This window comes from Ornithodoros turicata, chromosome 1 (genome assembly GCF_037126465.1).
Source record: "Ornithodoros turicata isolate Travis chromosome 1, ASM3712646v1, whole genome shotgun sequence".
Classification (NCBI taxonomy): domain Eukaryota; kingdom Metazoa; phylum Arthropoda; class Arachnida; order Ixodida; family Argasidae; genus Ornithodoros; species Ornithodoros turicata.
In genome coordinates, this window is record NC_088201.1 from 130,093,252 (window position 1) to 130,108,035 (window position 14,784).

Sequence of the window (14,784 nt, forward strand, 5' to 3'; positions counted from 1 at the left end):
TGCGGCTACGTGTATCGTAGCCATACTGAGCCTGAGGTTTTCTGTGGATTTCAGGTGACTTTACGCTTTCATTCACGAGAAACTTCATGACAATTCGCTGTTCGATGTGCGCGCGTACCTCGTTGCCGGCCATCTTGTCCAGCACATGTCCTCTGTTTTGCATAAACTTTGGACCACCACGTGGTGAACGCGGAGGCCTGTCACGTGTGAAAATCACGAAAAAGAAGTAGCGCGAGCCATTTGTACACTTAGGAGACAGAAAGTCCCGGTTTGACTTGAACGCCCCTCGTAGAAATATGTCAGAATAGATGTGCTCGAACAGTTTGACATTATTTTAAATGCACAAGCGTACCATGTCGGATAGCAGTTCTACTATAGCAGGGGTGCCGCAGTGCCGGCCCGCTTGGGGTTTCCATGGGGCCCGCGTGGCCCCCGAACAAAAGAAAAAAAAATCAAGGCCAAGCTTCATGAATGGTCGTCCGTTATCATTCTGCTCTGTACTCCTGCAGTTTATCTTGCCTTATTTAGTTATCTCAAGAAGTTGTCACTGACCTGTAACAGCCGGTGACTGAGAGACGAGCGGAGCCGGTTGGCACATGACATCTGCAAAGACCCAAAAGTAACACAAAGACAGCCAATAGACGTCGAACTTTCAACCTCTAATCACAAGCATGGTCTAATGATGGGACAAGAGGTGGAAAGTTTGACGTTCTCTGTCTGCCGGTATTGCTTTTGTCGTCTTCGCTGTTGGCTCTCTAAACCTGTTCCTGCTTCTGATATTTACTTGATTTATATTACGAGTACATTCCTACAAAAATTTATGAGCAAACCCTATGGCTGATTTTTAATATTGGACCCTGCGATGCCCCCAGAAACGGATCGGTTCAGTCGCAGACTTGGTGATATCCCGAGTAATGATTCCAGCAAGGTTTTTCAAGTGCAGGGGACCTGAAAGGGACCTTCTGGCTTACCCTTCATCCACAGTTCTTCAAAACGTTGCGGAAGACTAAGAAATGAAACTCACTCGCCTGAAGTGCGACACACCGATAAGAAGTTGGTACGGCTTCGTTTTATTTTTACGTTGGACGCGGAGAAACCTGTCCATGTTCGGTACAACATATGACATTGATTCATGGCTTTACGTCGCGAGACAACTGTGTCAACATACCTCTGCGAGCAGGCGTTTTCTGTAATGAGGCTGAATACGTCAGAGTTCCGCTTGCTCAATCACTTTCAAACGATGTTGACTGAGTAGGGAGAACAACTGACAACTGTCACGGTAACCAACGACATGAGAGAGGTACCCGCCCCTTGATGTCGGAAATATATCGTGGTAATCAATCCTGTATAAAATCTGTCTCTCCGGAAGCATCGTTTGTATGTCCAAGTGAATAGTGTGTTGCTTATGTGGAGACAAGAGTATAGCAGGTACTGAATTCGCAGGCGCACATAGTTTCCCAAGTACCACGCAATATTCTCCTAATATGGGCACTGCCTCGGTTTCATTGAGTCTAAGCAGGCCCAATGAAGCCAATGAAGAGCCAACGAATGGCAGTTTGTTGGCTGTATTGGTGACTAAATATATTTTGACTAAACCGCAAGTATACGAAACTGAGCAAGTGGGATGATGTTAGAAATTGACCAGAATACCATTATCATTCAAGCTCGAAGCCATGACGCCATTATAATTATGTTCTCAAATTGCTCAATGAATGATTCATTTTCTTTACAATGCTCTGCCATCAAACCAAAGTGCCAATGCAATTTGACCAATAAAATTCAATGCGGCCGTGAGGATGCATCGGTGGCGGGAGGATGGTGGAAGTGGGCCGACAATGCCTAGGTGAACGGTGTTGAACCGGGCGCGTGAGAGTTCAAAGGCCCACTGATGGAGACGGCTTGGAACGCTGATATGAAATGCAGGCCGCAACCCAGGCACGAACAATGAAAAAATGGCTAAGAAGCAAGCGAGCTGGTGAAGATGATGCATAATTTAAAACCCGGAGACCAGGGAACACGAAGGGACAGACACAAACACGAAGTCTCAAACACAGCTGTGTTTGAGACTTCATGTTTGTGTCTGTCCCTTCGGGTTCCTTAGTCTTGGGGTTTTTACATTATGCAGGCACGAACGTCGGTATTCATGCGAGGCCAGACAAAGGGCAATGATCTTCGGGAGGGTACGTACGCCAGGATGCGCTATGCTGTGCAAGGAGTCGAAGCCAGCCCGCCGGAGCGACACAGGAACGAATGGCCTTGCCTAGGAGGTCGAGGTGTGGCAACATAGGGCGACGGAAGAATCCGGCACTCCAACGTTTTCGAGCTTGAGTGAGGTAGTGGGGCTGTGGCACAGTTCGTCAGTGGCCTGGGTCCACAAAATTGCAGGGGGGACACAGAGTTAGTGACGGCTGGTAAGGACGCTGCGCAGCCCAGAGCGTTCGCAGGACTCTTTTCTGTGCATTTGACGTGCTGGATGTCGGTGCACACCTCGGCGAGGAAAGAGAGGTGTTGAATTTTCTCATGGGAGTACCGGCGTCTGGCAGACCAAAAGCATGGGCGAGGTGCTTCTGGTCAGTGAGGATGGTGGTGGCGAGGAAATGGCGAAAGTGACGTACAGCAAGGTATACCGACAGGAGCTCTCTGCCGAAAGTGCTATATGTCTTCTCGATCGGCTTCAGGGTCTTCGAGAAGAAACCAATAGAACAGCAAGAGTACCTGACCTTCTGCTGGAGGACGGCGGTGACGGAAATACCAGAGGCGTCCACCATAAGAAATGTCGGGGCGTCGCGCTTCGGGGGGTGCAAGAAAGCGGCAGCGGCGAGATCGGTGTTTATCTTGAAAAAGCCGAGTCGCGATCGGCCTCCCAAGGCATCTCACAAGCAGTTGATCGAGACTGAGAGAGAGAGAGAGAGAGAGAGACGTGCCTCCTGAGGGAGCAAGGCGTCGTGCAATGGGGAAGGAGTGCGGCGATAGAAACTCATCAGGCCGAGGGAACGGCGGAATTCCCGTAAGGAATGTGGCCGCGGGAAGTTGGCGATGGCTTCAATTTTTGCTTTCACGCCGAATACGCATGTTTGAACATTGGTGATGATGCCATGGGCAGCAAGGCGGATGAAAACCTAACGCAGGCGTTCCATGCGTTCTTCTGGCGTAGAGCTTACCATGAGCAGGTCATCAATGTAAGCAAGTACGAAAGCTAAGCATTGGGTGACGGAATCAGTGGAAAATAGGAACGTTTGTGCCGCGTTGCGAAGAGCATAAGTCGGAATGGCGTCGTGATTGCAGTCTCCTTAATATCGGCTGGGGCGACAGGGATTTGGTGATAGGCCTTCACGGTGATTTATCCAGAGCCCCCTACAACCCCCGAACACCCCCCAAAATGCGGAGGAGACTCCTAAAATCTCGTGAGATTGCGCAATATTGAGCGAAAAGCATGTAAATACGCCCCCTTGCAGACCCCCCCTCCCCCCCCCCCCCCCCCAAGGACGAAAGTCTGGGTAAACCACTGGGCCTTCATCAGGTCAAGTTTGCTGAAGATGGTGGCGTCGTGCAAGCTGACGGTGAAGTCCTGCAGCTGAGGGAAGGGGTGACGGTCCGTCACACAACAATCGCCACAACGACGCCAATCACCCGTCTTCTTTAAGATCATACGGAGGGCGGAAGACCAGTCACTGGAAGATCGTCTTGCCACGCCAGTGGAGAGAATATAGTCGAACTCTGCGCGGGCAATCTTGAGCTTCTCAGGATCAAGACGCCGCACGGGGAGAAAATGGGCGCACCGGTGGTTTCGATGTGGTTAATGACGTCATGGGCCAAAGGGCGCTGTGTCAGAGAGAGGAACTCACAAAACAGAGCGGGATAAGGCGACTGCAAAGCGTTGCAGGAAATGTCGCGTGCGACGGTGAGGGCCTATGCGGAAACGGCTCGTATATAGAGAGGTTCGTTGATGTGTCAACCAGGCGCTTGCAAGCTATGTCCATGGAAAAGCTGAGTGCGGGAGGCGTTATCCACAACAAAGAGGCGGCTGCTGGAAAAGCTGGAGACTGCGCCAGCCGCTAAACGTCTCCGCTGAGGTCTCTCGACCACTCACAGGGGCGGGGGCATCGGCGTGCGGCATACCCGAAACGCTCATGGTACAAGGAAGGGCCTATTGAGGCGTCAGAAGTGGAGCTTGGAGATCGTCGTCATCCATGGGATCGGGACCGGGGGCGTTGCCGTGTGCGATGCCGGGGCTGGGGGCTCTGTGGTTCAGCCGTCGAAGCGACCACGGCCGAGGGGCGGTTGAAATCAGCGCGGAGTTGCTCGACCTAGTGTTGATCAGGGGTTTCACACGGGCGAGAAAGAGGGCAAGGTTAATGCGAGGGGGATGGCGCATGTGCGGTCGCCGCAAGCGCAGACGATGGAATAGCGCAGAACGACTGGGGACAGACTGATCCATGATCTTGACTCCATGAGTGGCCAGTTCTTGCAACGGCACGGTGGTGACAGAGACCAAGATCATCTGCACGTTAAGCGAAAGCTTTTGCAGAAAGAGCTCCTTGAGAAGGGCCACGTCGAAGGTGAGAGCGCACTCGCGGATGAGGTTCTGCATGTGCCGGAGCAGCTGGCTGGGACAGCGGTCGTCCAGCCCCTCAGCAGTGAGGAGTTGCTGCAGACGCTTGCACTCGGAAGTGGTAGTGCGTACGGCAATGCACGGTCTTGCCCACGGCGATGAGTTGCACGGCAATCTCTTGTGGCAGGATGCTGACAACATACCGGGACTTGGTCACTTGAGAAGTCATATTGGCAAGTGCGATTTGGCATTCTAGTTGTAGAAGCCAGACCGTGCGTTTGTCGGTCCAGAAGGATGGAAGTCGGACGCTGTTGTGCTGCACAGAGGCGGAGGCAACATAATCTTCTGTACCCTAAAGAACCAGGTATGGCGGCACCGGGTTGCCTGGTGGAGCAGGACAGGGGGGGGGGGGGGCTGCTGCGTGGTACGCCGCGACGTTCGGGTCACCGAAAATGCGGCTCAGAAAAGAGATGGAAGGTCCGACGAAATATTTATTCGGCCTGAGCACATGAGTCAACTGATATGGGTCTAGCGAAACGGACTTCGCAGCGAACAGACAAGCTCGTGTAGCGTGCCGCGATGACGATGACAAATATCGGGCGCCACAACGCTTTCGAGAGTTTTAACAGCTCTCTACGGAACTATGAAGGAAGCAGTGAAATGAAATATCAGCATCACGATGCCATCCACTTGAAAGGAATCAGGGGTATCATGTTCTCCGAAGCGTTGTCGAAGATCCTTTCCGATCGGCTAACCCTACTTATCCCTAAGGCTACTTAAGATATCTCTGTCACCGTATACGATCACTCGGACGATTTCTTTTTTTTTTTTTTGTCTAATAGTGATGCTGTGATGTTACGCGTAAGCCGGCGTTCACACAGGGCAACTTTTCCCAGCAACACAAGCAACTCGAACCAACGTCTTAAGAGCAATTTTGGGTCCGCGTTCACATGTAACTCGGTAGCTCCACCCACAAGGAACCTTACGGCGACCGGACAATGCGGGTTCGAATCGGACTGGTGGAATCTTTTTTTAGCTGCTGTTTGTCAAAGTTTAACCAGCTTCTTTTTTTTTTCTTGCGCGAATAGATCATTATTACCTTCAAAAAATGGACATTGACATGTTTTCGTGACATTAGTGAAACAAAAAAAAAAGTTATTTCTCAGCTGCACCTGCAGGATTTGACCCAATGAATCCACGAACGAAATCCATCACGCCATCGGGAGTCACGTGGCAATGCTCCCCTCGCCAACGCCTCCGGAGGTGCTGTTCTCGCTGACTAACCGGTGTGCGAGTAACTTCTCAGGTTTTTGGTCGGACAGTGGTTACGAGCAACTCGAGTTACTGGAGGTTGCCGGTGTAGGCCAACTGCCAGAGACTCAAAAATTGCTCATAGCTGCTGGGAAAAGTTGCCCCATGTGAACGCTGCCTGAGCTTTGTCTGTCCAGTGTGGCGACATTTTGCACGTGCAGCAGGGCAGGACTGCGGATAATTTGGAGCACCTGGGGTCCTTCTGACGTACGCCGGAAATCTCCAACATAAGGTGCTGGATGCAATGTTTACCTCCCCCACATTGCTACCGTCCTCAGTCGAGATCGAACCCGCGATCTTGAGCTCAGCAGGCCAGCACGTTACCGAATGAGTAACCGAGAACGACCGTCCTCATCTGGGTGGTCTTCAATTCAAGGGATGCACGAATGTTCCGCAGTGCGTCGCATACGCTGTAAGGCCTTGTTCGCACTGTTACGTTTCAATATATCCGTCCGTCAGCGTTTCTGTGTAACAGACGCATGGATTCCCAATTCACGTCCGCAGTTTTGCGACGCTGCGTTACGAGAAACAGCTTACAGCCGAGTGAAGAAAAAGAAGAGAAGTGCGCGCGGCTGCGCGCTTACCGTGGACACGACCGGCATTTCTTGCGTCGCTCCGTCCCAAAATTGAACTCAGCGAACCTATGCGTCCGTCGCTTTCGAAGGGGCTGGCGTCGGTTCTCAGACAGACACAACACTGACGGGCGCGGTAAAACGCAATAGTTCGGACCATGGCATCCGTTGTGTCGACAACATCGACAACATTACACAGACGCGCCGCGCAAACGCAAAGAAGTCTCAGCATATTCAGCGAAAGAAATACAGTAAATGTCAATACAATACAGAAAGGTCGATACAATATGGGAAGCTGTCAAACCATAAACCCACAACATTGGGTGCTTTCCTAAAGCAACTGAAGTTGACTTGGGAGTACGATTCTACTCGAAGCGCTCTTTTAAAACGGGGTTGAATTACTCGATAGTGTCAGTACCTGCGTTTCCCTTACCTGGATTGGAGGTAAAACCAAGTAGTGACGTCACGCAGGTTGCGTCTCCTGTTTTGGGAGGGACTTAGAAACGAAACGAGCAAACGTACCGTGGGAACAACGACAGCTGGGAATAAGCAATCCCTTCAGGACCACTGTATCGCAGGATGCCCCATCATAACACCGTTTGAAAGGAAGCAAGCGGGCACACTCGTTCAAGTGCGTGTTATATGGCTTGGTTTTCGGTAACGAAACAGGAGAGATTCCCTTCGGCAGCTGCCAAAATAGGTTTTGCTTTTCTTTTGTGTCTGGTTCAGTCGTGCAACTTGTGCTTTGGCGATTTCTCTTATGTTCCATGCGCCGAAGTTATGTAGCAGTCCCAGCAAAATCAGCCTGATGCTGTATTGTTCTCTTTTTGTTTCAAGCTTCCTACGCTGCTTTTAAAGAATCGCAATTGCATATTTCTACTGAAACTTGATACGGTATTTTCAAATGAATTTGAGTTGTTCTTGGCTTTATGATGGTATGCAATTTTTTTACACAACGTACCCGTCGTCTAGGAGGTCCATAACGTCTTCCCACCCACTATCTCCGTAAAAAAACGCCATCGTCCATGCTTACTCGATGAGAACGTAGCATGCGTTCCCAAACCTACTTGACAATCTGTCTACTTGGTCACGCGTTACAACACTGTCACATGACCTACCCTACTGAGGAGTAGGTCTACAAACGCACTCTTGCGAACCCCGCCGAGGGTTGCTGTGGTGACGTGGTAGCCGAGGCAAGGAACACGCAAGGACACGTCAGTCAGGAGCGAGAAGAATTGAATATTTAATAGCAGAGAAAGGGCCCAGCGGACTAGGCAAGACCGGGACGGTCAAGGAAGAAGTTGTCCAGACCACGAGCACACACTCGAGTTCCTTTTTCTTAGAAGAGTTCTTCGCCGTCGAATACGCTGAGGCTTTCGATGCATGAGCCCAATGTTTCGATAGTACAAACGTATCAGCACCTGCTAGTATAAGTTTTAGTGCATCCTACGCTATCGCCTTTGCGTACATAAGGAATAGTGTGGTAGTTCTGCGCTGTGCGCGGAGCTCGGTCTGGCTTATGCTTTAGGAACTGCTATTGTGAAGACCTTCCAGTCTGCTAAATCACAGCGCGCCTAAAAGCTTCTTCTCAGCCGAGGCGAGCGATAAAGAAATAAACGCGCGGGGGAAATTGCGCATCCCTAGAGCCAAAAGGTCCCCGTCCATTGCAGGGACCGTTTCACCCAGGCCCAAAACAGGCTTAAAGAAATGATATCGCAATAAAATGTTCTACGCGATCAAATGCCATACCGTGGTGAAATGAGACAAGAGCCCCAGTTAGCTGGCAACTGTGCCACACATCTCGCATTAACAGTAGGGTCTCAACAGGTTTGAAAGGGATAGATCAAGAATGGGAGATCATCTCTCATACGTGTTGCTAGAAGAGGAGAGATAATGTTGTAATCACTATTTAACAGTGTAATACAGCATCGCGACTTTGGTGAATTGCAAGTCAGCCTGAGCACTTTTTTGAAATTAGGACGACACTGACATACTTAAAAGAAGGAGGAAGCTGTCGCTTAGGAAGAAACAGATTAATCCTTGCAACGACAGAGGGTCCTATAGGGCTGTTCAGAACTGTTTTGTAATATGGAATTGGCAACCCGTCTGAACCTGCAGCGCTGAACTCTTCATGCGGTTAAGAATGTCGCCAATTTCTGACAGAATAACTGGGGAGCGCAGCACTTCACTAAGATTGCCATACAATTCAGGTAAACCAGAAAGGGAATTCATCATGACTGCGCTGACTTTATCCTCCTGAGACTCAGAGCGAAATAAGCCGGCAATCAAGCAACGGAAAACCTGAACAATTGTCAGATGGATTTGCAGACACGTTCACGTTTTTCAAGACTACTTGTTCAACACGATTCGACGTAGAGTGTCTTACGCCTGGATTTCGTACATAACGCAAAAGGCCCAGGTCCAAAAATGGAACGGTTGTGGTTGAAGATTACAACAACCGTCCGCGTTGAAAAGCGCAAAGTGAGGTAATATCTTTCCCTCAAGATGTCATGTTATTCTTGCATGAACAATGCGGCACCACATCCAGGCTCCACTGTAAGCGTCCGGCGCCGCAGCCCCTTTGAATGTATCGTATGAGCAACTTTTTTGAGTCTGCAAGGTGCAACAAGTCGGTCAATCCACTACTGCTTAAGGACATCCCAGAGGAGAAGGTCAGTGTCAAAGTCAGACTGAAAGTCACGGATTAATGCATCTTGTTCACAGGTAACTTCAGGATTATGAAACACAGTAACTTCCACCAACCTCGCGCACAACTGCCCAACGAGTGTATCTTTAAGACTGCGTGGAAAGGCACAGGATCAGAGATGTAGCCGGCTGCTATTGGGAACTGTAACATATGGCTTTGCAGAGTGAATTCAGCACTCACGTTGGAGGTAAACCCTGCAACGACGAATGAACGGGTTCCCGCGAGATCAAATATAAGTTAGCTGGTTTCCGTGAGAACACATCCAGGCATCGTTGGGCGGGTAGTGCTACACTATTCCTCTAAGTTCACGGGCATTCCAAGTATATCGCCCCTCACTCGGAACGGACACGTTACTGTGAAAATCTAGAACCTAGTTGAGAATTCCACCCAGAGCAGAGGGGTGCGACTCAAGCATGAACGCGTGTAGGTTCCGAAAGAATGCATTTGATTAGCCAGAACGAGCAGTCCAGTAAACATTAAGGATGCGAAGTTTTGTATTTGCTATGAAGATATCCAAACAAATCACACGGCAGAGCCCACTGAGTAATAGCAAGAAGTAAATCTCGAAGCAAAAATTGTTGGGAAAACAACAACTCGTACTCCCTCCGACCGAGCTGATCCAAATGAGAACAAGCAGTCTACGGAAAATCGATGACGGAAATGACGCATATCCTGAGCGTACAAAAATTCGTCTCTTGATGAAGTAAGAGATCACAATGAGACGCGCAAACATTTAAATCCTTGATCGTTTATAGCGTCAGGAGTCTCAGTCGCACGAAATGCGAAAAGTCTATGAAGATGCGGAGCTGACGCTAGACTTAAATAGTTTCCTTACACGCTCACTGTGAACTCTCTTCTTCTTGATGTTACGTAGACGCCGAGCGCCAGGCTGAGACCCATTATTTGAGGAGCACACCGTCTTCGTTTCGAAACGGCTCCAGTCTGTGTATGTGCATCGCTCACGTTATCAGGACTTGCGAGCGGACTGCCTGGGAATTGGAGAATAATCGAATCGGTGCACGACTCATGTGGTACCGAAGGTGCGCGAGGCACCCCATCAGATTCAGTCGTGCCATCGAGAGTCGATGTATGTACCTTATAGTATTCAGTGTTTGATTTATTTGATGCGTGTGACTTGTCCATCTCTTCCTGCGCGAATATGGGACCTTCGCAAGTTAGCCCTGCGAAAGCATTGCCATCGGCGGGAGGCAAAATAACATGTGCTGTGGCTCCGCTGTGAAGTTGCGGCGCTGCTACAAGTATTCCCAGGACGGTACTTGTGGCATTCTCATCAGAAATGACGACGGACACCTGGATCGGGGGAACTCCATAGCTCCCAACTACATAGGATAGAAAACTCTTTCGACTGCAAAGTCACGGCTTCAGAATACGCCCTTCATCGTGTGAAGTCTGCGGTAGCATAGCCGGCGCATTATCTTTGACAGGGAGTTCGCAAGATGACGTTGTTTTTCTTAAAAACTGACCAGCGGTCACAAAACTTTTCTCGACAGTTTGCATTGAAAATGGCCTTCCTTCTTACATCATCGTCAGACTTTCTTCGTACCAAGGTAGTCAAGGTGACACGGTGACCAAAAGCGAGCAGTCGAACGACCCGCTTTCGTAGCGGGAACATCAGGTATCAGGCGCCTTGCCAAATGGTTGAACATGCCCAACAATTTGGGACAAAACGTAAAGCAGGCTTCACCTGATACTGCTACCATAGAAGCCATGTATTAGGAATAGAAAATCGCGTGCAGCACGTTCCGTTGTTGCCGCTTTGCATTCGTTCTCTAGTGGGACGTTGCCTGTGTCACAGCGAAACATTTAGTGCAACTTTTATTGACGAATATTGAGTTCTTCGAGGTTCCATTCTGGTTCCAAATTTCCGACCTGTAAAGGAGGCTTCACGAGATACACTGAAGCTTTGGTTGAGGCCCTCAACCAGGTGAGTTAACGCAAATACACCACACATTTTGCAAGAAACGCGTGAGTTGAATGCTCTGTACGGCATCTCAAACACCCTACAAGACAGATAAGTTCGCAGAATTTGTTGCGCACGCAAAAATAAAACTAATCCCTTGCTGTCACGAGACTCTTGCTTCGATGCACGGAGCTTGGGATGAGGTCTGAGGTCAGTGGCGCGCATGCAAGGAATATCGTGATATGAGCGATGGTAAACTGTCACAGAGGACGATATTATAGCACTAAGTTGATTCCTTTCGCCTCGTAAAGTAGGCATCATCTACCTATGCGCGCATTGAAAATCGAAGAGCGCGTGTAGTTTGTTGTTGTTCTTATCGCGATGTTGTTAAACGAAGATTTATGCGTGAATATTGTCAGGTTCCTTTGAGGTTCCAAACTTTTCAGCAGGGCTGGTTGAGGGAGCTCCACTTGGGAGTCCATAACGTGGGTGGTTCCTCTGGACACTTACGCATCAACTTCGCGTGCTCCAAATACCGCTAATAATGCTAATGCACAAATAATGCTCGATATTCAAACGGTAATGGTAGCATCCCAGTTACGAACATCTGTTTCCAAAGTCCCCAAACTACAGAGCCGGCCTCGCCACCTTTGTCCTTTATGATTCGTCCTTGAAACAACTGATTTACGTAGCCATAATTGCGTATGGATGACTTTTTGTTTGCGCTACTTGGCTATACGCGCGTCTCGGGTCGTTTTTCCTCTCTTTGGTTGGTAACGTGTATGAACCAATATGTATTTATGTGCCAACCACCGTGACATTGTGGCTGGGATTTCCGCGGGTTCGAATCCCGTTACCGACTGTAATGTCTGAGGTTCTCCCTGGGTTTTCCGACAGACTTTCCATACGAATGTCGGCACAGTTCCCTCTGAAGCTGACCCAGGACGAATACAAACTCCCGTTACTTCCTGCTGTCCTCTCTCCATCTGCCTTGTCTGTACTCCGATCATAGCCACAGTTGCTTCGCGGCGCTAACACGGAATTAACACACAAAAAAATCAAACAATTGTTTATGCGTCCTTCGTCATCCAATGTCCATCATCACGTCTCACTTTGTCAAGCCGGACACCCTGCTGCTCTGCACGCAAAAGAAAAGAAAGAAAAAAGCATTTCAGACATAGTACATGAGCAATTGGTGCAGCTTTTGGTGACCGTTTACGGAACACGGCGCTGACGTATTTCTTCGTCGAAGCGGCCCTCTGTTAACTATCAGGAAGAGATCGAATAAGAAACGAGTGACCGACTATATCCTATCCATGGCAGTGTGTGTGTCCGCTCCTGTTTGCTGCACAGCTGTCGCTCGAATTTAGAGTTACGACACCATGGAGTTGCGTAAACTTTTGTCCCAAGCAGTACTTCAAGCGGAGGACCAACTGTCCAGCAGCAGAGTTGAATCCGTAAAAGTCAAGTACAACTCCATTTGTTGGGTATATACGGTCACCGTAGTGCAGCGCACAGTTCCAACAATTTTCGTTTAAACATCTCCTCACATAAAGGTGACATCGAGGCGCTTTCACTGTACCCTGCTGTATACGATGAAGAAGCTTCACGAGTCTATACCACGTGCTGTGATGAAACCGTGTCCAGTACAATATCGATAAGAAAACAAACAATGCCCTCTACAGTTATCGCTTATCGGTACTTCAGAGACACGTAAGAGGGGAGCAACGATGCCTCTGATGCCCCCGAATCGCACAATATCGTTTTTTTTTTCTCTCTTCAGGTTGAAGCAACCACATTTCCGTGAACTGCATGACGCACGCTGATGTGCACACGGATGTACCTTGAGCAATAGCCCAAGGGCTGTTCCTCAACGTACATCGCAACATTATATCGTACATCCAACCACGCAGCCCCAGCTACATTTCTTGTTTAATCTTTTTGTGATTTTCTGTCTTAGCTTCCTTTGCGTACTGAAATTTCAGTGTTGTTGTTGGTGGTTGTTTAAATAACAAGGGGAGGTTGCAACCCCCCGAAAGAAAAGAAACGGTACGATCGCACCACAGAGCCCACCCGCAACAGTTCACCGCGGCGAGCGTCACGACCGCGACCACGCAGGACGGAGCGCGCCGTTCACCTCAAGGATCATAGTAATGTCCACGCACCGTCTAGTATAGGGTTTCTAGTCCAGATTTCACAATAAAATTGACAAGAGCATTGAAGGCCGCGTCCCTGTGCTTAGCGTCCCATACGCCTAAGACTTTCTCTATGCTAAGGTCCCCGTTGTCGAGATGGCCAAGGGTCCGCCTCAAGATGCCTCTTTGTGCAGCATGTTTTGGAAAATACACGATGATATGTTCAGTGTTTTCCACTGCCCCGCACAGTAAACAGTTGGGCGAGTCCACCTTGCCGACTTTATGAAAAAACTGCGACCATAGGGCACATTCAGGCGAAGGCGATGCAGGAGAGTTTCTATGTGTCTGGGCGTTCTTGAACGTATGGTAAAATTCAGCTCCGGGTCTAGCGTGCGCAGCAGTGACGGACCACTGTCGGCTTCGTGACATTTTGTCCTGCGGATGTCATCAGTCATAGATTTTAGGAGAGATTTGATGTTCTGCTTAGAAAACGTGACTAGACGCTCTGTCAATGACAGGTGTGCGATATTCGCCATTTCGTCCGCCTTCTTGTTACCACTTATGCCAATATGGCCAGGTATCCACTGAAGAATGACGTCATGACCGATGTCTGTGCACTTGCGATACGCTAACAGGATCCCAAGCAGCAAAATGTACTGAAAGTCGAGTGCAATAGGGGTGGACGGGTAGGTGGAAGGCCTTGAACAAACTGATGAAACTAACGAACATTGATGAGACACATACCGTCCACCCCTATTGCACTCGACTTTCAGTACATTGTGCTGCTTGGGATGTCTCGTACTGTTGACGCCGTACGGTCTTTTTCCAAGGACGATGAGATATAGCTTCAAGGCCGGCTTTGGAGTCGCACTGAAATATCCATTGCCTGCGCAAGGGAAATTTCAGTGTTTTTCCTACCAAATCAACCCAAATTGTAGACTGAGGCGCCTCAATAGTGTGGTGCTCCAGATGACCCGCACGTAAAAAAGAAATAAAAACGAAAAGTCATAATTGTACTCTACATCACGCTTCGGCAGGTAAATTGCTGTTGGTGTTATGCGGAAGACATACAGGGTTTTCCAGAAAACGTGTAATTGAATTGTAATTTAAAAAATTACACCACCTAGAATCATGCGATCAACGGCATTTGTTCTAACTAGGTTTTTGTCACCTCCTGATGTGAATGTTGTGTAACGTAAGTTTCATTATGTAAGTTTTTGCGAAGTGAATTCGGAAATTTGCCGAATAAAGGTCACTTTTTTACACCACAAGTATGAGGTGCGTGTGTAATTTTCTCAGATTCATGATAATTGACAGGGATATTCAGGGATGATGATTCAGGGATGACACGTTTTCTGGGACACCCTGTATACTTCTTGAGCTGTTTGTAATCGAATCAGCCAACACTCCGGCTGTAAAAAAAACATCACTTTATGCTCTTTTTTTTTTTTCATTTTGCTGCTTCACCTTTTCGCTATCATTCATTCAATCGCCAATGTTAAGAGTAACCTATTTACCGGAGTTTCAAACAGCGAGCTTTAGTGCAAAGTACGCTATCGCCTTTGCGTACGTAAGTGATAGGATGA

At 48.8% G+C, this 14,784-nt stretch overlaps 1 protein-coding gene across 3 annotated transcripts in view; it reads left to right on the top strand.

Annotated features, from left to right (window-relative positions):
• The window catches only part of LOC135378596 (neprilysin-1-like), a 254,298-nt gene that overhangs the window by 113,691 nt on the left and 125,823 nt on the right, over nucleotides 1-14,784 (top strand). The window lies entirely within an intron of this gene.